Source organism: Aotus nancymaae, unplaced genomic scaffold (assembly GCF_030222135.1).
Source record: "Aotus nancymaae isolate 86718 unplaced genomic scaffold, 86718_ANA_hifiasm-v0.15.2.pri h1tg000079l, whole genome shotgun sequence".
In the NCBI taxonomy this organism is placed as follows: Eukaryota; Metazoa; Chordata; class Mammalia; order Primates; family Aotidae; genus Aotus; species Aotus nancymaae.
This window is the reverse complement of record NW_026988494.1, coordinates 27600956-27613606: the sequence shown is the minus strand read 5'-3', so window position 1 is coordinate 27613606 and position 12651 is coordinate 27600956. Positions and strand designations below refer to the sequence as shown.

The 12651-nt window shown below is 44.6% G+C and overlaps 1 pseudogene; it reads right to left on the bottom strand.

Moving 5' to 3' along the window:
* Nucleotides 1-12148, bottom strand: part of LOC105705287 (epidermal growth factor receptor substrate 15-like 1) — a 40417-nt pseudogene extending 28269 nt beyond the window's left edge.
* Between the last annotated feature and the right edge of the window lie 503 nt (nt 12149-12651).

The window sequence follows — 12651 nt, the reverse complement described above, 5'->3', positions numbered from 1 at the left end:
AATGGCTCATTTGTTCCAAGTATTCACCCAGCCTCAGTGTTTGTCTTGGGCATGACAGCCAAAATCAGAAAACGCTCCCAAACAAAGGCCACAACTTTCTCAAGGGATCAGTTGCTCCTTTTCGAAAGGCAGAGCTGACTCTTTAGCTGAGGCTGGAGGCAGAGCATACCTGAGTCCGGCTTTGAGAAACCTTACACACTCCATTTCAGAGACCAGAAAGAAAGCTGGACCCCAAATGCTGCACTTCTTATGTTCTCTTTGAGCTGAGTTTTTGGCTTCTGGTTCTGCTTGTAAGACACAAATGAGACAAAAATTCCCTGGGAATCATCTCCCTCTGTAGACTGCCAAAGGTGCACATCACCCTAGCAACTGCAGAGGAAGAAATGCCCTTTGCTGGTGTGCCGTGGGGGTGTCTTGATGGTTCTCCTGTTAGATTTCAGTTTCAGCTCGAGCCATTTCCAGTTTTACCTTTCCAGTGATTTGATAACAAACCCTGGAGCATGAACCAACTTAACCAATCATCCCTTCAAGTCCCTTCACTCTGGACTATCCCCTACCTCTGGTTTGTAAGAAACCCAAATGTCTCAGGCCCCATTAGTCTTTGGGTCTTTGAGAACCAAGGAGGTAACTTTCCCATGAGTAAATGGCTCCCCAAACCCTGCCTGGAGAGTTTTCAAGTCAAGGCAAAGACTTTGTCTCAGAGCTCCTTCAGTAGGGTCTTGTGTTTTGGACAACAGTTTTCAAAATCCTTAGCAACACATTTCTTACGTGGAATCTCACATCAAAGCCCTGAAAGAGTTTTTTTTAAAGTAGAGCTGTTCCTTTATGGCCTTTTAAATCTTTTTATTTTTCAGATCTCAAAAAAGTTAGAAATTGAAACTGGTTGAATTGCAGTGAGGGCCCCAAAAGACTCCTGCAGACCTCAGTCCTGGTCCCTGGCTTATTGAAAAGGCCTTAACGCATGGTGGGGAAACCCTAGGGCTCCTCGGGCTCAGTCTGAAAACCACTGCACTAGGAAGTTCTTTCTCTGCCCGTGTGCAGAATTAGGAGCATCCAAAGTGGGTTGACAGCTGGAGGCAAGGAAACCAGTTAGGAAATCAACTACAGTTGATCCAATGAGTGCTAAAAAGACTCAAACTACCTACAGGTCTTTTTAGGGGGAGACATTCCAGAGACACTGTAACTAGGACTGGGCAACTGATTGGATTTGAGAGTCATAAAAGATGACAAAGATGCCTCTGATTTTTCAAGCTTGTGTGACTGCGAAAATTATGGTAGAAACTCGGTAGAAATGGCACTTAGAAAGAGAAGGAAATAATCCATTTGGTTTGGGGCGTGCCATATATTTTGTCTGGACTAGTTTAGCTTCTCTCTTTTAAACATCCTGGGAGCCCTTCTATCCTAGATTAAGAAGGTGACCTGTCCACAAGTTCCCACAGGAAACCAGGAGGGGCCCCATCATGCTTCCTGGGCAGACACGCATAAGACACAATGTACAAAAATATATGCCAGTTGCAAGGGAATAGGACTCCAGGCTGTGAGGTCTATTTACCCCAAAGTCATGGCCAAATGGTCAAGATCAAGCTTCTAAATAAAAACGTGTTCTCTCTCGAGGCTCAGCTCTTCTGAGGACATGGGCTGGCAGCATTGCTCTCAGACGGAATGCTGTCAGATCAGATAGTTGACAAATGTTTGCTCAGGGCCTGCTATGTTGGGGTTAGCCTAGAGAGGTGGGATTACTGGCTGTCCTCAGGATTCAACCAGCCTAAGCACACAGATGGGGTCACCCAGACCACTGCTTATTCTCCGGAGTGAGTTCATTCGTTTATCTCAGAGTGATCCACAAATAGTGACTTCATGCAGTTATGACCAGGCACTCTCTGTGCTCCGTGACCCAGGCTGGATGCACTTGGCTGCCACAGTTAGAAAGCTGTCACAGAAAGATCTTCCAGTGCCAATCTCCTTTCTCCCTCTGTTTGCCACTGGATCACCAGAGAAGGCAGATGGTGCCCTGCAAACACATCCAGAAACCAGGCAAATGTGAATCATGTTGATAATGGAAATCCAGCACTGGGCACACCATCGCATGAGACTAACCATTGCAATGAGATCTCACAGGGAGGAGGGAGAGGCAGACTTCAGGTCAACTCAAGGAAGGTCATCCTTGATGGTTAAGAGCACAGCCTGCAGAGTCAGTCTGCCTGGGTTTGAGTTCTTCCTTTCTCCACCAGTTACCAGCTGTGAACCCTCTCTGTGCCTTAGTTTCTGTGTCTTTTAAAAGGGAATAATGATTAATACCTCCTAGGCTGGATGTAAGCATAAAGAGAGATAAGCCATGTAGAGATTTCGGCACAGCAGTGGCCACATACCCAATACATGGTGATCATTCTTAAGTCCCGTTCCGCATAGGAGTGGGTTGCGCCAGGGGTAGGAGGTACCCTATCATGTGGTTTTTCCACTCTGCATTTGGACACCTTTGTCAATAAATAATGCAGAGAGATTTCAGCGTGGGTGGGGAGCTGACTCTCTTTTGCTTACTCTGAAGTCACTTTCACAGCTGAGACTGAAATATGGAGTCCAGACACATCCTTTCTTCGTAGGCGCCTGTGTCACCCCATGTTCACGCTGCCAGCATTCACAGGACACCTACTCTGCCCAAAGCATCATGCACTGTGTCAACAGTGGGGGAATTTTAACCCCAAAGACCAAGCAAGCTTGTGTACAGCCAGCCACTGTGGCCATGGCTCTAAAGACCCCAGGAGAAGCGCACAGACCAGGCTACGTGCACTGGTCAGACTAGGACTTGTTTTCTATTTCTGTCTTTGGGATTATCTAAGGGATTGGCAGCTCTGTAGATCGCTCCAAGCTGCTTGACCACGCAGACACCAGACCTGCCACCAAAAACACCCTGCCACCAAAAACACCCTGCCAAGCATGAGGCTGTTTATCAAAACGAGGTCTTCAAAAATCTTTTCTCTCCATTTCCACTCTATTTCCTAATCAAGAAATAGACAATCCCAGGAGAAAATCAGCTCGCATTTCTCTTCTTCTCTCTGTCCGTCTCTCAGCCTCTTGTCTCACTCTGCCTCCTTCTCTCCCTCCTTTCTTTCCCTCTCTCCCCACCCCCTCTAGCTTTTATCATTTTAAGCTGTATGCATGCCATTCTTCAGGGAATTAAAGTCAAATTTAGTCTTCTGCAATAGTTATTACCTAACCCTTGGCTTATGAGATGCATTTGCCTGCATTTGTAATGCATCAATAACTTCCACTCTCCTCCACTTGTAAACAATGCATTATATTAAATAGCCTGTGTCCAGCCTTGTATTGAAACAGACAATAAATTAGGACTTCCAGTTCTTGGTTTTTAGTGATTCCTAAACCTGCCAGTTACATGCCTGTCTGCCCCACTGAACATTCTCTCTAAAGCTGAGAATGCACAAAGCCCTTGTTCACCGTTCCTCCTGTCTCCATCACTGCTGCCGGCTGTCAGTTTCACACCACCAAGCAGATTGTAATTGGCAGGATGAGGTGCAGAAATAGGGAATGGTTTGAATACGTGGTTCTCACTATACACACAGGCACACACACACAAAATCCAAAATTTCTCTCTCTCTCTCTCTCTCTCACACACACACACACACACACACATCTTTTCTGGCTTACAACATTCTGCAAATTTAGGGTCTTGATTTGTTAAGCTTCTAATCAGAATCCACAAGGGCTGCCCTCATTTTCTAGCCCATGGATTGGAAGCAAGCAGAGAAAGGAAACACAATGCAATCAACACCCAGTCCTGTTCTAATGCAGACAGGCCTTCCCGGTCCTGGTCCTGGATGGATGTTGCTTTGAAAATGTGCCCTGCTGGGAGCCAGCCCTTATGTTTTGTCAGGAGGCTTCCCTGGGATCTAAAATCTGCAAGCTTCTCGAGAACCATAATCTCCTGTCCAGCCTTGAGTGAGGTCCTGAGGCAAAGAGCAAAAAATCTGGAAAGAAGAATCTAGCTCAAAGAATCTTGCATCGTTTGTATAGATCTTTCCCTTCAGAGCAATAAAAACTCATCATCAATCTTTCCATACGGTGTATTCCAACATCTACCTATCTTCCGCAAACTCAAACCTAGATGAATTGATCATTTAAACCAGGGTTTCTCAATCTGGGCATTAGTGGTGTTTTAAACCAGATAATTTAATTCTTCGTCACAGGGGGCTGTCCTGTGCATGGTGGGATGTTTAGCAGCATCCCTGGCCTCTATTTACTTAGACACCAGTAGTACCTCCCCCAGAGCGTGACAATCAAAAATATCCCCAGATATTGCCAAATGGTCCCTGCAGTGCAAAATCGCCCTGGTTGAGAACTGCAGTAACCATTATATTTAGTCTTGATGTCTGCCCATCGCGACAGGATTTCAGACCTAATAAGGCCCGGAGGGTTCCTCTAGTCCTGTGGTTCTCAGGATGTAGTTCCTGGAACAGCAGCATCAGCATCACCTAGGAACTTATTGGAAATGCATCGAGCCCCACCCTAGACATACGTAGTCAGGAATTCCAGGGAGGGAGCCCAACAATCGGTGTTTTAATGAGCATCCTAGGTAATTCCCATGCAAGCTAAAGTTCAAGAACTGCTTCACTCCTCATTATTACAAATAGAAAAATCAAGATCCAGAGAGGTAAAGAGATGTTCCTGAAGTCACAGAGCTGCCTTTTTTTCTTTTTTAAATGTAGAGTCTTGCTCTGTTACCCAGTGACATGATTTCAGCTCACTGCAATCTCAGACTCCTGAGTAACTGGGATTACAGGCACATGCCACCATGCCCAGCTAATTTTTATATATTTTTTAGCAGAGACAAGGTTTCACCATATTGGTTGGGCTGCTCTTCAACTCCTGACCTCAAGCGATCCACCCGTCTCAGCCTCCCAAAGGGCTGGGCTTACCGGTGTGAACCACCATGCTCAGCCTCCTAAAGTCACAGAGCTACTTTGAGAGGCAGACCATCTACCACCCGAACCAAAGCACTTACCACTAAATCACTCTCCTGTGCACCAGCCTGGGTCACTTCCCTGTCTCGGGCTTCAGCCCTCTTGCCACTTTTCTGAATTGCACCATTGTTTGTGCTTGTTTCCCGATCTTTTACCCTTTGTGAGATACTGCCCACTAACAAGGCTGAGATTGAGTTTACAATCTCTGTTTATATTTTCTTCCTGCTAGCAGTGGAGTGAGTGCCTGGCAGTGCGTATGGCAGTGAACACAGGTCTGCATGGCTGTTTTGTGGGTGATATCTGTCTGTGTCTCTATGTGTGTGCCTCTATGGCTGTGGCTACATGCATGCATCTAAGCATGTGTGTGCATATATTAGTTTTCTTGGGCTGCCATAACAAAGTGCCACAGACTTGGTGGCTTAAACAACAGAAATGTATTGTCTCACAGTTCTGGAGGCTGGAGGTCTGAGAGTAAAGGATTGGGAAGCTTGGTTTCTTCTGAGGCCCTCTTGTTGATGCCTCATCCACAGTTAGCCCTCTGTGCTGTGCCCCTGGCATCTCTTCCTCTTCCCATAAGGTCACAGTCACATTGGAAGGGTCCACCCTAATGGTCTCATTTTAACTTAATCACCTCTTTAAAGCCCTCATCACCAAATACAGTCACAGTCCTGGGTGTTGGGAATGCAACAAACACATTCTAGGAGGACACAGTTGAGCTCATAGAAGTGCAAAGAAAGAGGACATGAAAGGCAGAGGCCACTGTCACTGAGCAGCCAAGCTCCCCTCTCGGGCCCACATCCCCAAATGCAGGATCAGTAACCTGTGACCGCCGCTGGCAGCTTGTCCCTTAATTTGAGGGCCAGTGTCAGGCATGAATCTTGTAAGGCAGATTTCAGGCAGGCAGAAACTGACATGTTCCTTCTTTCAGATCAGATGACTATGAAAGTCAACTCTTGGGGGTCCCTGGAAAACATACATGTTAATCCAGGGTCAGCAGATGGACTATTTTTGACTAACATTCAAGCAGACTTGGTAATTTTTTTTTTTATCCCCTACAGTTGTCAGAATTAAAAATAGTAATTTTCACATCAGGTGGGCAGAGCCTCTGACCCCTAGTCTTGTTTGCATATTACTAGTTTAAAAACGCACAGTAAAATAAATAGACTTTCTAATTCAGAAGCAGCTCTGAACTACCGGCTGATTTCTATCCTGATTTGAATCCAATGTGGATGCACTTGGGTCACCGCAGAAATTGTGTATTTAGAAGGCATAATGGCCCAGGCTGCAAATGTACAATGGAGCTTGGGTAAGAACCCTGGAGTCCTGACTTCAGCCCACAGGGTTATGTTCAGCCAGGTTTTATCTGTTTTAAATGGCGCAACAGGATCTTCCTTGACAGATGCCTTGGGGTCAGGGCAGGCCACCCCTCGGCCTTGGGTTCTGGGAGCAACTTTGAAAGCTAGGACACAGGCAGTAGGAGATCACCAGGCCATCCTTCCTCACCCAGCACTTGAGGTTTCTGTCAACTCCTAGAAATGGGAGGACTTCAGTCCCCGATAAGGATTAGTCCACAGATATGTGGGGAGAGGGCAATATACAGTCCCAGGTCAAACAGGTCAGACCAGGAAACCTAAATAGCAGATTGAAACACATGAAATTGCCTTTTTAAAAGTCAAAATGGCCAGGTGCGGTGGTTCACGCCTGTAATCTCAGCACTTTGGGAGGCCGAGGCAGGAGGATCATCTGAGGAAAAGAGTTCAAGACCAGCCTGACCAACATGGCAAAACCCCATCTCTACTGAAAACACAAAAATTGGATGTGGTGACGTGTGCCTGTAATCTCAGCTACTTGGGAGGCTGAGGCAGCAGAATTGCTTGAACCCAGGAGGTAGAGGTTGCAGTGAGCCAAGATCACGCCATTGCACTCCAGCCTGAGCAACAGAATGAGTCTCCATCTCAAATAGTAATAATAATAATAATAAATAAATAAAGTCAAAATGAGTAGAATGTTGGCAAGTTCATGTGGTTCAACTCATAACATACATGGGTCTCCCTACAGCTGTCTTAGGAACCCTCCAATGCCCCCTACACTTAGAGGACTCAAGGTACTGCTGGAGAGAGGAGAGGAAGCAGGAGACAGCTTCAAAGAGCCCACAATCTAATTCAAGACTCAGAAAATCAGACCAGGCACCATGGCTCACACCTGTAATCCCAACATTTTAGGAGGCCAAGGCAAGAGGATCACTTGAAGCCAGGAGTTCGAGACCAGCCTGGGCAAAATACTAAGACCCTGTCTCTATAACAAATAAAAAAATTCAACAGGCATGGTGGTGCACACCTGTAGTGCCAGCTAGTTGGGAGGCTGAGGCAGGAGGAACGCTTGGAGGAGTTCGAGGCTGCAGTGAACTATGATTGCACCACCACACTCCAGCCTGGGTGACAGAGTAAGACCCTGTCTCTTAAAAAGAAAAAAAAATTTTCAGAAAATTAAAAGTTTGTTCTTGTATTATTCCTCTGTCAGAAAAAGGACTTAGATATGCAGTTCTCCAGTCTTTACGCGGAAGATTCCTTAAGACCAGAAATAAGTGTATCTGTGAGCTGGTGGGTGTCCACAAGCTGTTTGCTACCAGTTCATGACAAGTATAGAAATTGAAAATAATCATCGAAAAACACATAACACTTTGACATCATAATTTTATTTCTGTTGACTCTAACAGTAAAAAAAAATAGAGTTTGAGTTCTGTATATCTGGGTTATTTCACTTTTCTTTTTCTTTTTCTTTTTTTTTTTTTTTAAGATGGAATTTCACTCTTGTCACCCAGGCTGGAGGGCAGTGGCGCCATCTTGGCTCACTGCAACCTCTGCCTCCCGGGTTTAAGCGATTTTCATGATTTAGCCTCCCGAGTAGCTGGGATTACAGGCACACGCCACCACAACCAGCTAATTTTTTGTATTTTTAGTAGAGACAGGATTTCACCATGTTGGCCAGGCAGGTCTCGAACTCCCGACTGACCTCAAGTCCCACCTCGGCCTCCCAAAGTGCTGGAATTACAGTCATAAGCCACCCTGCCCTATACCTATTTCACTTTCTAATTATTCAATGTTACTGTATTTTAAAAATTATCAGTCCACAGAGGATTGGAAATATTTTTTAAAGACCTTTCACCACAGATATTTGAGAAGTACTAATCTGCAGGAAGGTAGATATCAGCTTAATATAAATAACAAGAACTATTGTCATGATATTTATTATGTACATGTCCCATTATAAAGTCTTGCAACATATACTCATTGACTTCACACAGCAACCTTCAAGTAAGAACTATTAGTACTCCAAATTCACAGATGAGGAAACTGAGTCACAGAGAGGAGAAATTACTTTCCCAGTATTACATGACCAATCAGTCATAGGGCTGAGATGGGAATTCAGGCAGTTTGACTCTTGAGTCCATGATGGTAACCTCTCCCATGAAATATATGAGATAACTTAATTCATATGTAAGTGGCAAAATATAAAGGAAATCAAGGAATGATTAACACCAGAACTTAGGAAGGGAGTTTGGTGGGAGGAAGGAAGGCAGGGGATGTAACAGGAGGTGTGTGTGCCAGGAGTCAAAGGTCTGCTTACATCCTGTGCCCTAAATTGGTGAGGAATATATACAGGTGTTTGTTCTATAATACTATCATCCTCCAATGGTTCACACACATTTTACTCACTCTTTGATGTGTATGGTACATCTCACAGTTGTAAAATATTTTAGGAGTTACTGGAGCTGTCAAACAATGGCAGCCATGGTCTCTGGAGAGGATGAGTGCCCCCTCATGGAGAGGACAAAAACATCCATTCTCCTCCATCAGGCACAGGGTAGGTGGGAAACAGAAGGACCTCAAAGGTTACTTCTTTTTTTTTTTTTTGAGACAGAGTCTTGCTCTGTCACCAGGTTGGAGTTCAGTGACACAATCTCAGCTCACTGCAACCTCCGCTTCCCAGATTCAAACGATTCTCCTGCCTCAGCCTCCTGAGTAGCTGGGACTACAGGATTGCAGCACCATGCCCAGCTAATTTTTGTATTTTTAGTAGAGATGGGGTTTCACCATGTTGGCCAGGATGGTCTGGATCTCTTGAGCTCGTGATCCACCCACCTCGGCCTGGGATTACAGGCATGAACCACTGCTCCTGGTCAACGTTTACTTCTATTCTGACTCTAAGCTTCTTCCTAAAGTCACATTCCAGAATTCACAGGAAGGAAGAAGCCCACATTACCTGAGACTTTGTGGCCATGCCTTTATAGAGTGATGCAGAATTAACATTTAAGGTTGACAGAAGTGCCCCACTTGAGAAAATATACAAGAGCACAGGTTATAGTGACAGAGGGTACTGAGGGAGTCCTTGGTATATTTTGAGAGCTTTCACTGTATGTGATTGGGACATTAATACTGATGCAGATAAAATGGGGGCCACTCCAGGAAACAGGTGATGCTGCTTGCCTCGGAGGAGACTGTGGTAAAGTGCGTATTTGTGCTACACAAAAACTCTTTTTTTTTTTTTCTTTCCTTTTTGAAACTTGGTCTTGCTCTGTCACCCAGGCTGGAGTGCAGTAGTGCAATCACAGCTCACTGCAGCTTCAACCTCCCTGGTTTATGCAATCCTCCCACCTCGGCCTCCCAAGTAGCTGGGACCACAGGCCATCACACCAGGCTAATTTTTTAATTTTTTGTAGAGACATAGTCTCACTCTGTTGCCCAGGCTGATCTCGAACTTGGCTGAAGCAATCCTCCTGACTCAGCCTCCCAAAGTACTGGAATTATAGGCATGAGCCACCATGCCTGGCCTAAGAACTCCTCTTGCTGTGTAGACAGCTGGTGTTGCCAAGGAAAGTCTGGGTGTGAAAGGTTCAAACCATTTTGAGGTATATCGACATCAGCCATGTGACATGAAGACCTAGACCCCTAATCACCACAGAAGCCAGGATGATGTGCAAGACAATTCAACAAGCATGTTCCCGAGAGGCCACAGATCCTGGGGTCCCACACCAAACCAGTTGAATCAGAATCTCTTGAGAGTCGAGCCTAGAAATCTGCATTTCTATAAATCACATCCCCTACTCTGTGCTTCTGATTGAGGTATTCTGGGATCATGGTAAGACAACAGGGTAAACTAAGAACAAAGATCTGTAATCCCACAAACCTGGATCGAATCTTGTTTCTGCGCTTACTCGTTGCATGGTCTTGAACAAGTCATTTGACTTCACTGAGCCCTACTAGTCCCATCTATAAAACTGGGTGATGATATTACTTACCTCTCAGTGTTACTGGGAAGATTTAATTAGAGATTGTATATAAAGTACAAGTACTTGGCTATAATAAGCACTCAAAATCTTTCATGAGATTTATTTACTGTCATTTATGACAATCCACAATATTCAAGGCAATGTGGGGAAGAATACCAAAAAGGACAAACAGCCTCCTGCCTTCAAGGAAATTGTCTCTAGTGGGGCTGCTTTTAAAGATTTCCTAGGCCGGTCATGGTGGCTCACACCTATAATCCCAAAGTTTTGGGAGACAAAATGGGAGGATCACTTGAGCCCAGGAATTCAAAACCAGCCTGGGCAACATAGCAAGACCCAATCTCTCCAAAAAATAAAGAATGAACTGAGCACGGTGGTGTGCACCTGCAGTCCCAGCTACTCAAAAGTTTGAGGTGGGAGGATTGCTTGAGACCAGGAGTTCGAGGCTGCAGTGAGCTATGCTTGTGCCACTGCAGCCTGGGTGACAGAGCAAGATCTTGTGTAAAAAACTAATAATAATAATAATAATAATAATAAAAAAACTTTCTTATAAAGCTACCAGGAAAATAAATTCTCAACTTTTTTCTAGGGTTATCAAGGCATTACCAGCCTGACTTAAAGCCCCTTTAAACCCTTGATCTTATTTGGGAGATGCCTTTATAGGTTGGAAGTGGGTGGGAAATCTACTGAGACCGTGTATAAGCCAAAAAAAAAAAAAAAAAAAAAACTTCTTTAAGCCAGATTGGGGACCATGAGGGACATTAAACTATCAATTGACTAGAAGTTTACCAGCCTATGCCCTCTTTATCCCACTGAGCCCTTTGTGCCAATGGATTTAACGCTAGAAAGCACTGCAGCCTTAGGGAATGTGCAACAGTGCCATTGGCCTCTGTTTGTCAAACTCCCCTTTATTGGACAGTGGCTCCCACGACCCTGTTCCCATCTATCTGCCCAGTAAGAAGGGAGCAGGGGAATCACATCAGTCTCCTCTGACGCACTCAGACCATGCTCTTGCAAAGCCCATCCCCTCTAAAGGGAAAATGAGCCCCCAGTGAAAGCACATCTGATTTTTCAAGGCTCTGTGAGCTAAGCCTTTGTAAGTACTCCTGCTAATTCTCTGTGCCAATGAAGGAATATCAGGAGCAGCTTTATTTCAAAATGATCATTAATTCAGAAATTGCTATCTGGGGGCTCTAAGACTGCACAATTCTTTAAAGAAATTACTCTATTCAAACTGACCCAGAGAAAGCCAAAAAGTTGTACACCAGTCCTAATCTGAACTCTTCCCACAGCTGGGTCCATTCTAAAGCTAAGCAGCAATCCTGGGACTGATGGAAAGCCGTGCAAAGCTGATTCTCCTTCTTTCTGATTTGAACCTGGTTGGGGTGATACACAGGGTTTTAATACAAAAGACCTCTTGATAAAATTAAAGACTGCATAGAAGCCTACCTGTACATGAGAGCTAGTGAATACGTTGAAGTAAGAACTTTATCACCTTTGCTAATTATGTCCAGAATAAATTTAAATCAAGATTTTTTACTGAAGAACAATAGTTGGATAATCCATCATTAGATAAGTGGTAACTGATTGCTAGGTAAGAGTTATGATTGCTAGTTGTGATGCTTACCTTGGCAGAATGGATCTCAATGGATCCTCTGGGTAGATATTTAAAATACTGATGCCAGATCCTACCCCCAGACCAATTACATCAGAATTCCTGGGGATAGGACCCAAACATCAGTATTTTTTTTTTAATTCCCAAGTGGTTCTAATGGGCAGCTTGGTCTGAGAACGTAGCCTTAGTTAGCAGAGTTTACTTACCTGAAGCAGTAAATGCTGCTTTTAAAGCAGTTTGACTTTTTCCCTTGAGCACCAGGAGAATCATGTTGATTAATTAACATTTTCCAAACAACGGCTATGAATTAACTGCTGCTAATGTTCAGGCCATGGAATTAGACACGACTCCTGTACATCAGACTTATCTCCCCAGATAGAAGCTTGAACATGGCTTTCTGAGAACGAGGGCTTAGTAAACAACAATCAGAGATAGATTGACCTTAGCTGAGCAAGCACCATGTAGGGAGCAAAAAGGCAAAATTACAAGCTCATTTCCACATTCACTCAAATATTTATCAAGTGTGCCAGGAACAGGGCTACGAGCTGGAGGTTCTGAGGTGATGCAAATATGACCAAGGCAGGAACTGAAGGTCTACTGGGGAGAAGGAAATGTAGACAAAACTTTCCAGCCGTGCAATATGTGATCAAGCTGCACAGTAAATACTTCCTTCCAAGGGGGAAGCACAGTGGCCTCGAGGTGACAGGGGAGGCTTCCTGGAGGAGGAGGTGTATGAGTCGATTCTAGCAGGGTGAGTGGAAATCTGCCATTTC